Source organism: Polyodon spathula, chromosome 35 (genome assembly GCF_017654505.1).
Source record: "Polyodon spathula isolate WHYD16114869_AA chromosome 35, ASM1765450v1, whole genome shotgun sequence".
In the NCBI taxonomy this organism is placed as follows: domain Eukaryota; kingdom Metazoa; phylum Chordata; class Actinopteri; order Acipenseriformes; family Polyodontidae; genus Polyodon; species Polyodon spathula.
This window is the reverse complement of record NC_054568.1, coordinates 2547867-2558846: the sequence shown is the minus strand read 5'-3', so window position 1 is coordinate 2558846 and position 10980 is coordinate 2547867.

Below are 10980 nucleotides of genomic sequence, written 5' to 3'. Positions count from 1 at the left end.
TACTTTGTGGAGCTAAACGTTGGACAGAGGGAAGGAGACTCTCCACACAAAGAGTGGTGAGGGGATGGAATGGGCTGCCTAGTCATGTTGTTGAAGGAGACTCTTCACACAGAGAGTGGTGAGGGGATGGAATGGGCTGCCTAGTCATGTTGTTGAAGGAGACTCTTCACACAGAGAGTGGTGAGGGGATGGAATGGGCTGCCTAGTCATGTTGCTGAAGGAGACTCTCCTTCACACAGAGAGTGGTGAGGGGATGGAATGGGCTGCCTAGTCATGTTGTTGAAGGAGACTCTTCTTCACACAGAGAGTGGTGAGGGGATGGAATGGGCTACCTAGTCATGTTGTTGAAGGAGACTCTTCTTCACACAGAGAGTGGTGAGGGGATGGAATGGGCTGCCTAGTCATGTTGTTGAAGGAGACTCTTCTTCACACAGAGAGTGGTGAGGGGATGGAATGGGCTGCCTAGTCATGTTGTTGAAGGAGACTCTTCTTCACACAGAGAGTGGTGAGGGGATGGAATGGGCTGTCTAGTCATGTTGTTGAAGGAGACTCTTCTTCACACAGAGAGTGGTGAGGGAATGGAATGGGCTGTCTAGTCATGTTGTTGAAGGAGACTCTTCTTCACACAGAGAGTGGTGAGGGGATGGAATGGGCTGCCTAGTCATGTTGTTGAAGGAGACTCTTCTTCACACAGAGAGTGGTGAGGGGATGGAATGGGCTGTCTAGTCATGTTGTTGAAGGAGACACTTCTTCACACAGAGAATGTGGTTATAAGTTACCTAGTGATGTTTTGAGACTGAGATTGAATCATGGGGATCCTTTAAGTCTCAAATTGTTCTGAGATCAATCAGCTACAAGAAACCGGACCAGTTTAGCTGGGTCGACAGACCTTATTTCGTTTGTAAATTTTCTTATGCTTTCTCATTTCAAAAGATAACTTTGCAGTAAGACACACAGTGAAAAATACCAGCTATGTACATTCTGAGCATATCTAACACACTTAAAATGACCCTTCGTTTTTGTCACAAGAGAACACAAGAGACGCACAACAAAAGTGCCTACATTGTACAACCCAGCCCAAAGTATGCAATGATAATGCATCTAAAGGTGTCAAGGTTAAAATAATAACGACACACTTAACTGTGTGAACTGAGGCCCTAAAACTATATATTCCCTTTTCAGGTGTCTCGGGCAGACTAATGACTGTCTGATTGCATGACATCAACAACAATTATCCTGTGAAAGTCTTAACTGAAAACAATTAAATGATAGGGAACAATAGGGGCCTATTGTATTCCACACCTGCAATAACGTTCGTTTTCTCTGTAATAAAACTATGCTGATAAAACAAGGTCAATTAGCAGTGCAACAGCTGCTGGGAAAAAAAAAAAAAAAAAGTTTATTTAATTTGATTTCAAGGCTAACCAGATGGCCAACCCTGGTCCTGGAGAGCCACAGTCCTGCAGGTTTTCTGGGTCTTTTTAAATCCTCAACAGCTAAAGTCCTGGACAAAAAGTTAGTGTTGCCCAATTAAAAATATCATTGGTTCAATTAAGTAATTGAGAACTTGGGTGGAACGCAAACCAGAAGAACCGACGGCTCTCCAGGACTAGAGTTAACTGTCCCTGCTGTAGTTCGTACACTTTCTCACGTGTTACTGTATGAGCATTAAACAATTCAAAATGAACACAGAGAGGAAGCGATGGTGTTTAACTCATCTCAACGGACCGGACTGGAAGCAAGACGAGCATAATGTCAGTGCCATTAACTTTAACTGGGATTCCAAGTCCTGTTGTTCTGAGATAACAAGTCATGGACCAGCGTGGGTAGAGTCCCACTGACAGTGCAGCCTGTCTTCAGAATGACTGATTCCTTTGAAGTCACACTCAAAGCTATAACAGCGCACGACTGAGCTTTCTAAATTTAAATCCAGTTCCTTATAAAAAGAAAGTGCTTATTCCATAATGTAAATACCATACTGAGTTTATTCAAGACAGCTCCCATCTTGCTGGTATAGAAACCTCAACACCTTCTTGAATTTTCATCTATTAGACTGTATTGAATTGAAATGAGAACTTTGACCAAATACATGTTGTATAAAGAATATGGAGACAAATCTTCTTGATGGCTATGATGGTGAAAAACTACACATATTGTCTTTGAAACACACAAAAAATAACATAAAAACAAATGAGAAGAGGCCATCTAAGCTTGTCCAGTTCCTAGTAGCTGATAATGTTGAGTCTTAAAGGATCTAACTGATTCTGCCTAAATATGACTAGGCAGCCCATTCCATCCCCTCACCACTCTCTGTGTGAAGAAGAGTCTCCTTCAACAACATGACTAGGCAGCCCATTCCATCCCCTCACCACTCTCTGTGTGAAGAAGAGTCTCCTTCAACAACATGACTAGGCAGCCCATTCCATCCCCTCACCACTCTCTGTGTGAAGAAGAGTCTCCTTCAACAACATGACTAGGCAGCCCATTCCATCCCCTCACCACTCTCTGTGTGAAGAAGAGTCTCCTTCAACAACATGACTAGGCAGCCCATTCCATCCCCTCACCACTCTCTGTGTGAAGAAGTGTCTTCTTTCCTCTGTCTTTCTCCACTTAGTTTCCAGCTGTGTCCTCTGGTCCTGGTTACTGTACTGTACTTAAGGTATTGGTTCAGGTTAACTATGACGATTAATTGTAAGAATAAGAACTTAGGAGGTGATGTAATGGGAACTATGGCACACGAACCTCTATAAATGTCTTCTCTTCCTCACAGGAATGAAGATTTGTGTATTTTCACAGATCTATATGGATTACATGGCTGATCTTTACAGCAGCATTGGGACATGGTTAATTTTGATGACTCCATATTTAAAGGACAGCTTACTAAATGCCAGCTGGGTGAAACGTTACTCTGTTTTTAACTGTGTTCTTTTAAAATAATAAATAATAAAGAATGGAAATGTGATCTAGGATCTACTTGCATCAATCGTAAACAATACTGGGATCGATGGGAAATACTAGTAATTATATAAAACAGTCTATGTGCGATATTAAGTTGCTGCTGGCTCTCCTTCTTTCTAGGCTATACAGATTCAGCTCTTTCATCTTCGTATGACATACCCTTCAATCCTGGAGTTTTGTGTCATCTACAAATTTGCATAGCTTGCTGATTATGTCTTGGTCCAGGTCATTTATATAGATTAGGAATAGCAATGGTCCCAATACTGATCCCTGTGGTACCCCACTTATTACATTACTCCAGTTTGATGCCTGGCCTCTAATTAAATATAGGACCAACATCCATAATCCAATACCGCATTTAGTTACCCGTCTGAAAAAGGAACAGTTACAGTTACAAGTTACTGACAAATGTAATCAGATTACAGTAATGTGTTACATGTAATGCGTTACCCCTCCAACTCTAATTATTCAACGCTTTCTAATTAATCAGAATTTTCCCTTTGTTCTGGGGAAATGAACCAAGCAAACTTCACCCCACGCACACCTCTCTGAAGCCACCCATTCTAAATGGTTGCATTACTCATGATTAAGGCTGCATTACAGCAATGTGAGTTCGGTCCTTGTTTTCCTTGCTCCTACCTCAGAAAGCCCCTCGGTTTTCAGTTATCCTTCGTTTCTTACAGAGCTCATTGGCTGCCAGCCAGTGGGAAAGTCCAAAGTATGAGTCAGGCACAAAGCGCCGCAGCAGCACACTCACAGCTATCCCAAAAGTGAAACTGCTGGCGGGCGGGGGAGCAGCAGCCTGCTTTAAAAACACAAAAACACAAAAGTGTTGCTAGCCAGTTACTACACAATGCCAAATTAGGAGGTATCCTTCGACCTCACACACCCCTACAGTTGTTTTATTTCTGAGTGGGGAAAATACCTAACCTCCCCTCTCTTTTCATATATCAGGATGTTACAATAACAATTTGCATGCATTGAAATCCACTGATAAAATGACAGGGTGCAGCGCACTGTTCCTAATTACTGTATTCAAAGGCCCAAGGAAAGCGGTTCTTTAAGTTCAGCTGTTTAAACTTTCCATGCATATTGCTTGTTATTTAAAGACTATTAATATTGGAAAGCTCTGGTTATTTCACTCAAGAGGAGAGCTGTAAACAACACACTCAAAGGTTCATGGAGTACTCTCTGTTTATTAAAAAAAAAAAAAAAACATTGTTTGCAATAACTTCTTAAGCTTTGTAAACAGACACCAGTATCAGTACCAGTAATTAATCTTGATAAGATCTGTTAATCTTATTTGTTTTGTATGCAGTGTCAATTTCTGCTTAGCAAATTTACCTTGTAAAAAACTCAAACTAGCACTTGAGTAAAGCGGATTATAGCTTCTATTTTTACACCCAGAGGAACCTTCCGTCCACGTGATGACTGGTGGCTCTTCCTGTGAGGAGCATTTTCCATTTGGGTGCTTTACGACCCCAGGGGGATTTCAGAGACTTCCTTTCTTTCAAACATGCAGAATGGACTCATTAATTGTGGTTTTTCTCATCTGTTTTATATTACAGCAGCAATGAAAAGATGCCAACTAGTGATTTAAGAAAGCAACCAGCTGCTATTTTGAAACATCTGTTATTTACAGAGAGCCAGCTATTTGATACTCAACTGCATATGCACTTAGTTTAATTCATCATTGTTTATTCATGATGTAAAGAAACTGAGACCACTTACTGTTTAATGACCTAAGAACATTTACAAAAGAATGGAGGCCATTCGGCCCATTTAAGCTTGTTCGGTTCCTAGTGGCTGATTGATCTCAGAACTTTGTCAAGTCAGGTCTTAAAGGATCCCAGCGATTCAGCATCAACAACATGGCTACATAACCCATTCCATACTCCCCACTCTGTGTGAAGAAATCTCTTCTTCCCTCTGTCCTAAGTCTGTCTCCACTTAGTTTCCAGCTGTTTCTTATGGTCCTGGAGTCTGTACTGTGCTTAAAGTATTGGTTAGGGTTAACTCCTTTCAAAATGTTAAATACTTCAATTCTTTTTTCTTGTTGGCTGAATAGATTCAGTTCATCACCGCTCATTCCTTTACACCCTGGAATTAGTCTGGTTGTTCTTGGTTGGACTCTCTCCAGGGATGTCCTTTTGCCACTGTGGGGAAAGCGAGAACTATACTGTGCATGTTTAATATGTTACAAGTGATTATGTTGTCAGTAAGTTTAAGGCTGAAAGAACTGAATCTATTTAGTATGAAACAAAGAAGAATTGGGTGAAACCAAGACAAGAGGACACAGTTAGAAATTACGTGGAGACAGACTTAGGGAAGGAGACACTTCTTCACAGTGGTTTGTGTATGGAATGGGCTCCTTAGTCATGTTGAGACACTTAGATCGCTGAAGACCCAACTTAACAAAGATCTGATCAATTAGCTACTAGGAACCAGACAAGCTCTGATGGGCTGAATGGCCTGGTTTGTACATTGTCTTTTATTAATATCTGTTTATTTAGCAGATGCCTTTATCCAAGGCGACTTACAGAGACTAGGGTGTGTGAACTATGCATCAGCTGCAGAGTCATTTACAACAATGTCTCACCAGAAAGCCGGAGCACAAGGAGGTTAAGTCACTTGCTCAGGGTCACACAGTGAGTCAATGAGAGAGCTGGGATTTGAACCGGGGACCTGCTGGTTACAAGACTGGTACTTAGTTTCAGAAGCTTTAAGCTTCAAGTTTCAACTGAGAGCATTCCGTCATATTTGCCACTCCGATGCATCTGAAAGCAGCTATCGTGTTTAAGTCACATGGCAGCTTGTGCCACTCCAGTATTGTTGTTCACATACAGCTAGTGGGTGGAAAAAGCTGACGCCTTTAATATGAGAAATTGACTTTTAATGAGAAAAGAGGAAGTGCCAAAAAAAAAAAAAACACCCCACACAACACAATGACATAGTTATTCACAGGCCATGCTGTAAAATACATATGAAAAGGTCACAAACCTTCTATGAAAAACTGTGGTACATTTACAGCTCTGTCACAAGGGGAACTATGGAAAGGGTTACCTAGTCATGCTGTTGAGGCAGAATCACCTGAAGACCCAACTTGACAAATTTTGAGAAGAATCAGCTTCTAGGAACGGGACTAGCTTCGAATGGCCTCCTCTTCTCCTTGCGTTCGTACATATTTTAATGTTCTTGTATTATAATTCAAGTCCCCATTAGCAGTAACTACACTTACAATTTTGCCGAGAGTGTAGATCTTGCACTCAGAATGACAAAGCATTTCAACTACACTATAAGAGATTCAATTTGCTAATCTCAGCATTTTATTTATTTAGATTGAATGACTTCTAACATGTTTCTAAGTGTTGGGGGCTACCTCTAGCCTAGTTTTATTTTGCAATGTAACTGACAGGCATAGCAAAGAGTGCCTGAGATTGTCTGAACTTTTAGGTAGCTACTGGACGCCAAGAAACACTACATGGGATCTACAGATTGCTTCTGTTGTCTGTTCTCCGAGGGCTGCGCAGTGTTCACGTTATCCTAAACTGATTTAATTTGCTTCCCGTTACAGTACTAGTGAAGGTATATGAAATACAGATGTTTTGGCTGTAATAACCATCTTTATATAGCACCTTTCATAGTGGACCATCATCACAAAGCACTTTACAAGATACAAAGGTGTGTGAACTATGCATCAGCTGCAGAGTCACTTATAAGAACGTCTCACCCCAAAGACGGAGCACAAGGAGGTTAAGTGACTTGCTCAGGGTCACATAGTGAATCCGTGGCTGAGCTGGGATTTGAACCTGCTGCTTGTAAACCTGTTTCTTTAATCACTGGACCACACAGTCTCCTATAAGAGTTTCCGAGTGCAGCAACTTTCCCCTGATAGAACCCAGTCAATTACTGTACCAGAAAGAAGCAGTGTAGTCTTCTGTGAAGTTTTACCATCATTTAAAAACAAGCAAACGATGAAATGATCTTCAGCACAAGAACAGATGGACCAGTGATCGTGTTTCCAGTGCTGCTGGGAGGCCACCTGTGAACTGTGTTTTGGAAGGGAATACCAGCAGTGTAAAGTAAACGCTGTCTAAGCCAGCCCGTCTACAATCTCTATTGAAATGAATGGTGTGGCACACTCTACAACACGGCTATGATTTATAAATCTTACTAAAATCAATATAAATTGGACAGTGCAGTCTGTCACCAAATCACAGGACTTTTCTTTTCTAAGTTTATAATCAATCATGTTGCGTAGACCCACATGTTTCATAGGTGTAGTATATCTACAGTTAGTCCATTGTTATAAAAATATACCTGGACACTACTTTATAAATGTTTACCACTGTATGTTTTACCCTGCTTTCCTCATGGTTATTTTATGCATTTACTGTCGTTTATTCTCCTTTGCCATACCTAGCTGTTCTTTACAATGCTTCCCTCTGCTTTACCATGCTTTCACTATGCTTTATTACACTTTGCTGTGGTAAGCTTTTTAAGGATACTTTTAGATTATGTACTGTAACTGAGTTTCTTAAAAAAAGCTGTATTAGACTTTACAGTAGCTGTAATCCAGCACAGTGCAATAATCTGGCACAGTTGATAGTGGGTGAGACAGGTTTGATCAGTCAGGTGTAATGGATGCACTTGTTATTTTTAAATATGGAGATCTCAAACTCTCAGTATGAATGTGGACATGGATCAGTGTCAATAAAAATAAACAGATGACGCCCACCGAAGGGAAAATCACATAATAAAATACTGATTATTCCTGTAAGACTGAGATACAAGCTTTAGAAATGACTGGTAACAGTAAGGAGTCATTATATTGTAATTATTAGCTAATCGTTGCGGCGTTAGTTGATAACTACTTAGTAGTCAGTGACATTTCTATTGGTAGTATATGGGCTAGGGCCTTATAGATATCAAAACTAATTTAAAACTTGTATGACAGTTTTGACGTACTGTGGTACAACTTGTTGATGCCAGAATTGTCTGCCAGCTTCTGTTCCGCGTAATAATTTAATTTTTTTTTTTTTTTTTTTTTTTTAAATCCTGTACCACAAACCTAAACAATAAAACAGTGGGGTTTTCGAAAATGAACTGCAGAGAAGTTACAAACAAGAAAACAAGCAAACCATAACAAAACATGCTATGGGTTCGACAGTCACCACTCTCCAGAAGTTGACGAGACGCAAATCGGGCTACATTCCACCTAACAAGCTTGGCTTGTTTGTGACCTGTTTTGAACCAAGCATAGGATGCAGTGTGGACTCACACAGAACTTACTCAATACAAATGACCTGCTGTACAGACATTGATAGATGAATATGTGGTGGAACTGCAGGGCAGCAGGGCCTGAACAGTAATAAACAGGTCATCAGAGATCGTTCATCTTATCAGCTGTACTAACAGAAAATTAATGCAAAGACTTCTGTAAGGACTTCTACTTGAAACGTTTGCCATTGAATTTTCTTTTCCTCTTTGTAAACGTTGCACTGTTGTGAGTTTCATAGTTGTGGTTTCTTCCACAGTAACTAGTGTGTAGTTACAATGTTGTTACACGGTTATAGCATAGTCACACAATTCAAAGTGCTACCAAATATAGTTTAGCCAGAATCTTCTTGCAACTTATCTTGCTGCATCTTTTTGTCACCAAATGCTCTGCACTCTTTCAGTGGCGCTGGAACTATTTTTAAAGTGGGGGTGCTGAAAGCCATTGAGCAAAACTGTAATGATGGAAGCCATGCAAAGCCAGGGGGCACTACCGCACCCCCCAACACCCCTAGTTCCAGCGCCCTTGCACTCCCGTGGTCCACGACATCATCAGCATCCCTCGATGGAAACGCTCCCTTGTTAGCCATCTGCTTTCTATATATTATACAGTGATTATAAACAACAAAAATCTGTTTTTAGACCATCTGATTGTCTAAAAAGGTTGGCACAGCCACTTCTAAAACTGCCAAACTCTCATTGACCATTTCAGCTTGCAACTTCCTATTTTCCATGTTATTATTATTATTGTATTATTTACCATTGCTTTTTCAGATGAGATATTGGTCCATGGGAGATAGAGCCTTAGAGACTCAGAGCCTGTTGAGATTTTTAAAATCTGCCTCATCTTTTAAAACTAGCTTTTAAGGATCTGTGTTAATGGTTTCTCTTACTTTGTTGAAAGTATTTTTCTTGTTTTTTATTATTGCATTTTATTTTGCCCTGTCGTTTGTTATCTTGTCTTCAATCAGCTATTTTAACGGCAAACGTTTCAAGTAGAAGTCCACACAATATTCTCCATCCATTTGTGTTTCTTTCCATCTGATGATGTAGATATCCTTCTGTCTGGTGTTGATTGCTGAAGTGTGATGCTGGCTCCAGGGATCTGCTTATTTTGCCTCCCCAGCGCATCAGCACACACAACGGCTGCGATGCTGGCTCCGGGGATCAACTCAGTGCGGTCTCACCAGCGCATCAGCATGACAACCGTCTGGATTGACTTAAGTAGGGTACATCTCTAAGTAGAGTGCTCCATAACGCTTAAAATAATGCTACATTTAGAAATACTAAAATAAACTCAGTGACAAACATTTCTACTAGAAGTTTTTCTCAATATGTTCTTTGACATTGAAGACACCGAGACAGTTAGTCGTGGAGTTTATTAAGTTTCTTTTAGTGTCTAAAAAAAATAATCTAATACAGTCTAGTCAGCAAGTTTTCTTTTTTTATTATTATTGAATCAAGCTACAAAAAAGTCGAGCAGGTCGCCTATAAACTATATACCTAATAAATCACGTATTTGATTATGTCTGCTTCTCTATTTGTAAACGTATTCTTTTATGACAATTGGTGAGCATCTCTCTTCAACAGGCTCATCCAGTTGACATTTCTGGTAATAACCATCTGGCCCCAGCTGTCACGCAAAGTAATTCTAACCCTGTTGCTGCTGTCTTCTCTCGCTCACCTCTCCGCTGGGAAAAAAGGGCTCTTTTAAATAAAATTATTTATGCTGTTCACTCTCTGTCTAATAGCAGAGTAAGGAGAGTGAGCCTTCAAAAACACATAACTGTAGAACTCTGGCAGGAAAACACTACTCAAATAAATAAATAAATAAATACTGACTTGCTGGTATAATAAAAGCTTTTGCGGACGTCTGTCACTTTTATGTTTGACCAGTCGACTAGTCAACCATTCTGCACTACCCATAATACAGTTATTCAAGCAAATACAAATACAGATTTTTTTTTTTTAAATAATGAGACAACCAACCTTTCATCGTATTAATAAAACACGTGAATGTTTTGTTGAAATCCCTTTTTTTTAGTTTAGCATAGTATACCCCTGAAAACAACAGTACATTTGTAGAGAATACACAGTTCATGAGAAATGTTTTGAGCTGGTTGGTTTATTTTCAGGTTGGCAAAGCCAAGATTTTTGTTATTCTGATGCTTCAGAAGCTGGTTGTGTTTGTTCAAGGCAAACAAACAAAAAAAAACTGTAAACTTCCCCTTTACTTACTATGGTGCACTGCAACGTTCCATAGAAATGAGTATAGTTTAGTTTAGTCTACAATAGACGCTACTAATTAAACGTCACTCAGACATCAGCCAGAATTTTAGCATTGAGACATAATTAAAATAAACTATATGAACATGATTTCTTCTATTTTTTTTTTTTTTTTTTAACATCATGTAATCAAATAAACTACAAAACAATATCACAAGAGTCTACAGGAAGCCATAATAGTAGTACAGTACTATTTCATTTTAGATTAAAAAAATGTCAATTTTTGTCAGCTTTTCTTTAAGCATATGGAGAATTACAAAGCGGTATGTAATTCGATATTTTTACATAACATTATTCAGCGGGTTTCATTTGACTCTATGAACAAAATTAGTTCATTCTATAGCAAAAACTTTGGCCATAGATGTTACACATTATGTCCTGCGTTTTGTGAGACAGCACTGTAGTAATATAGTCTACCTACAGAATAATCTATAATAAGGACTCTACATTAACAATAAG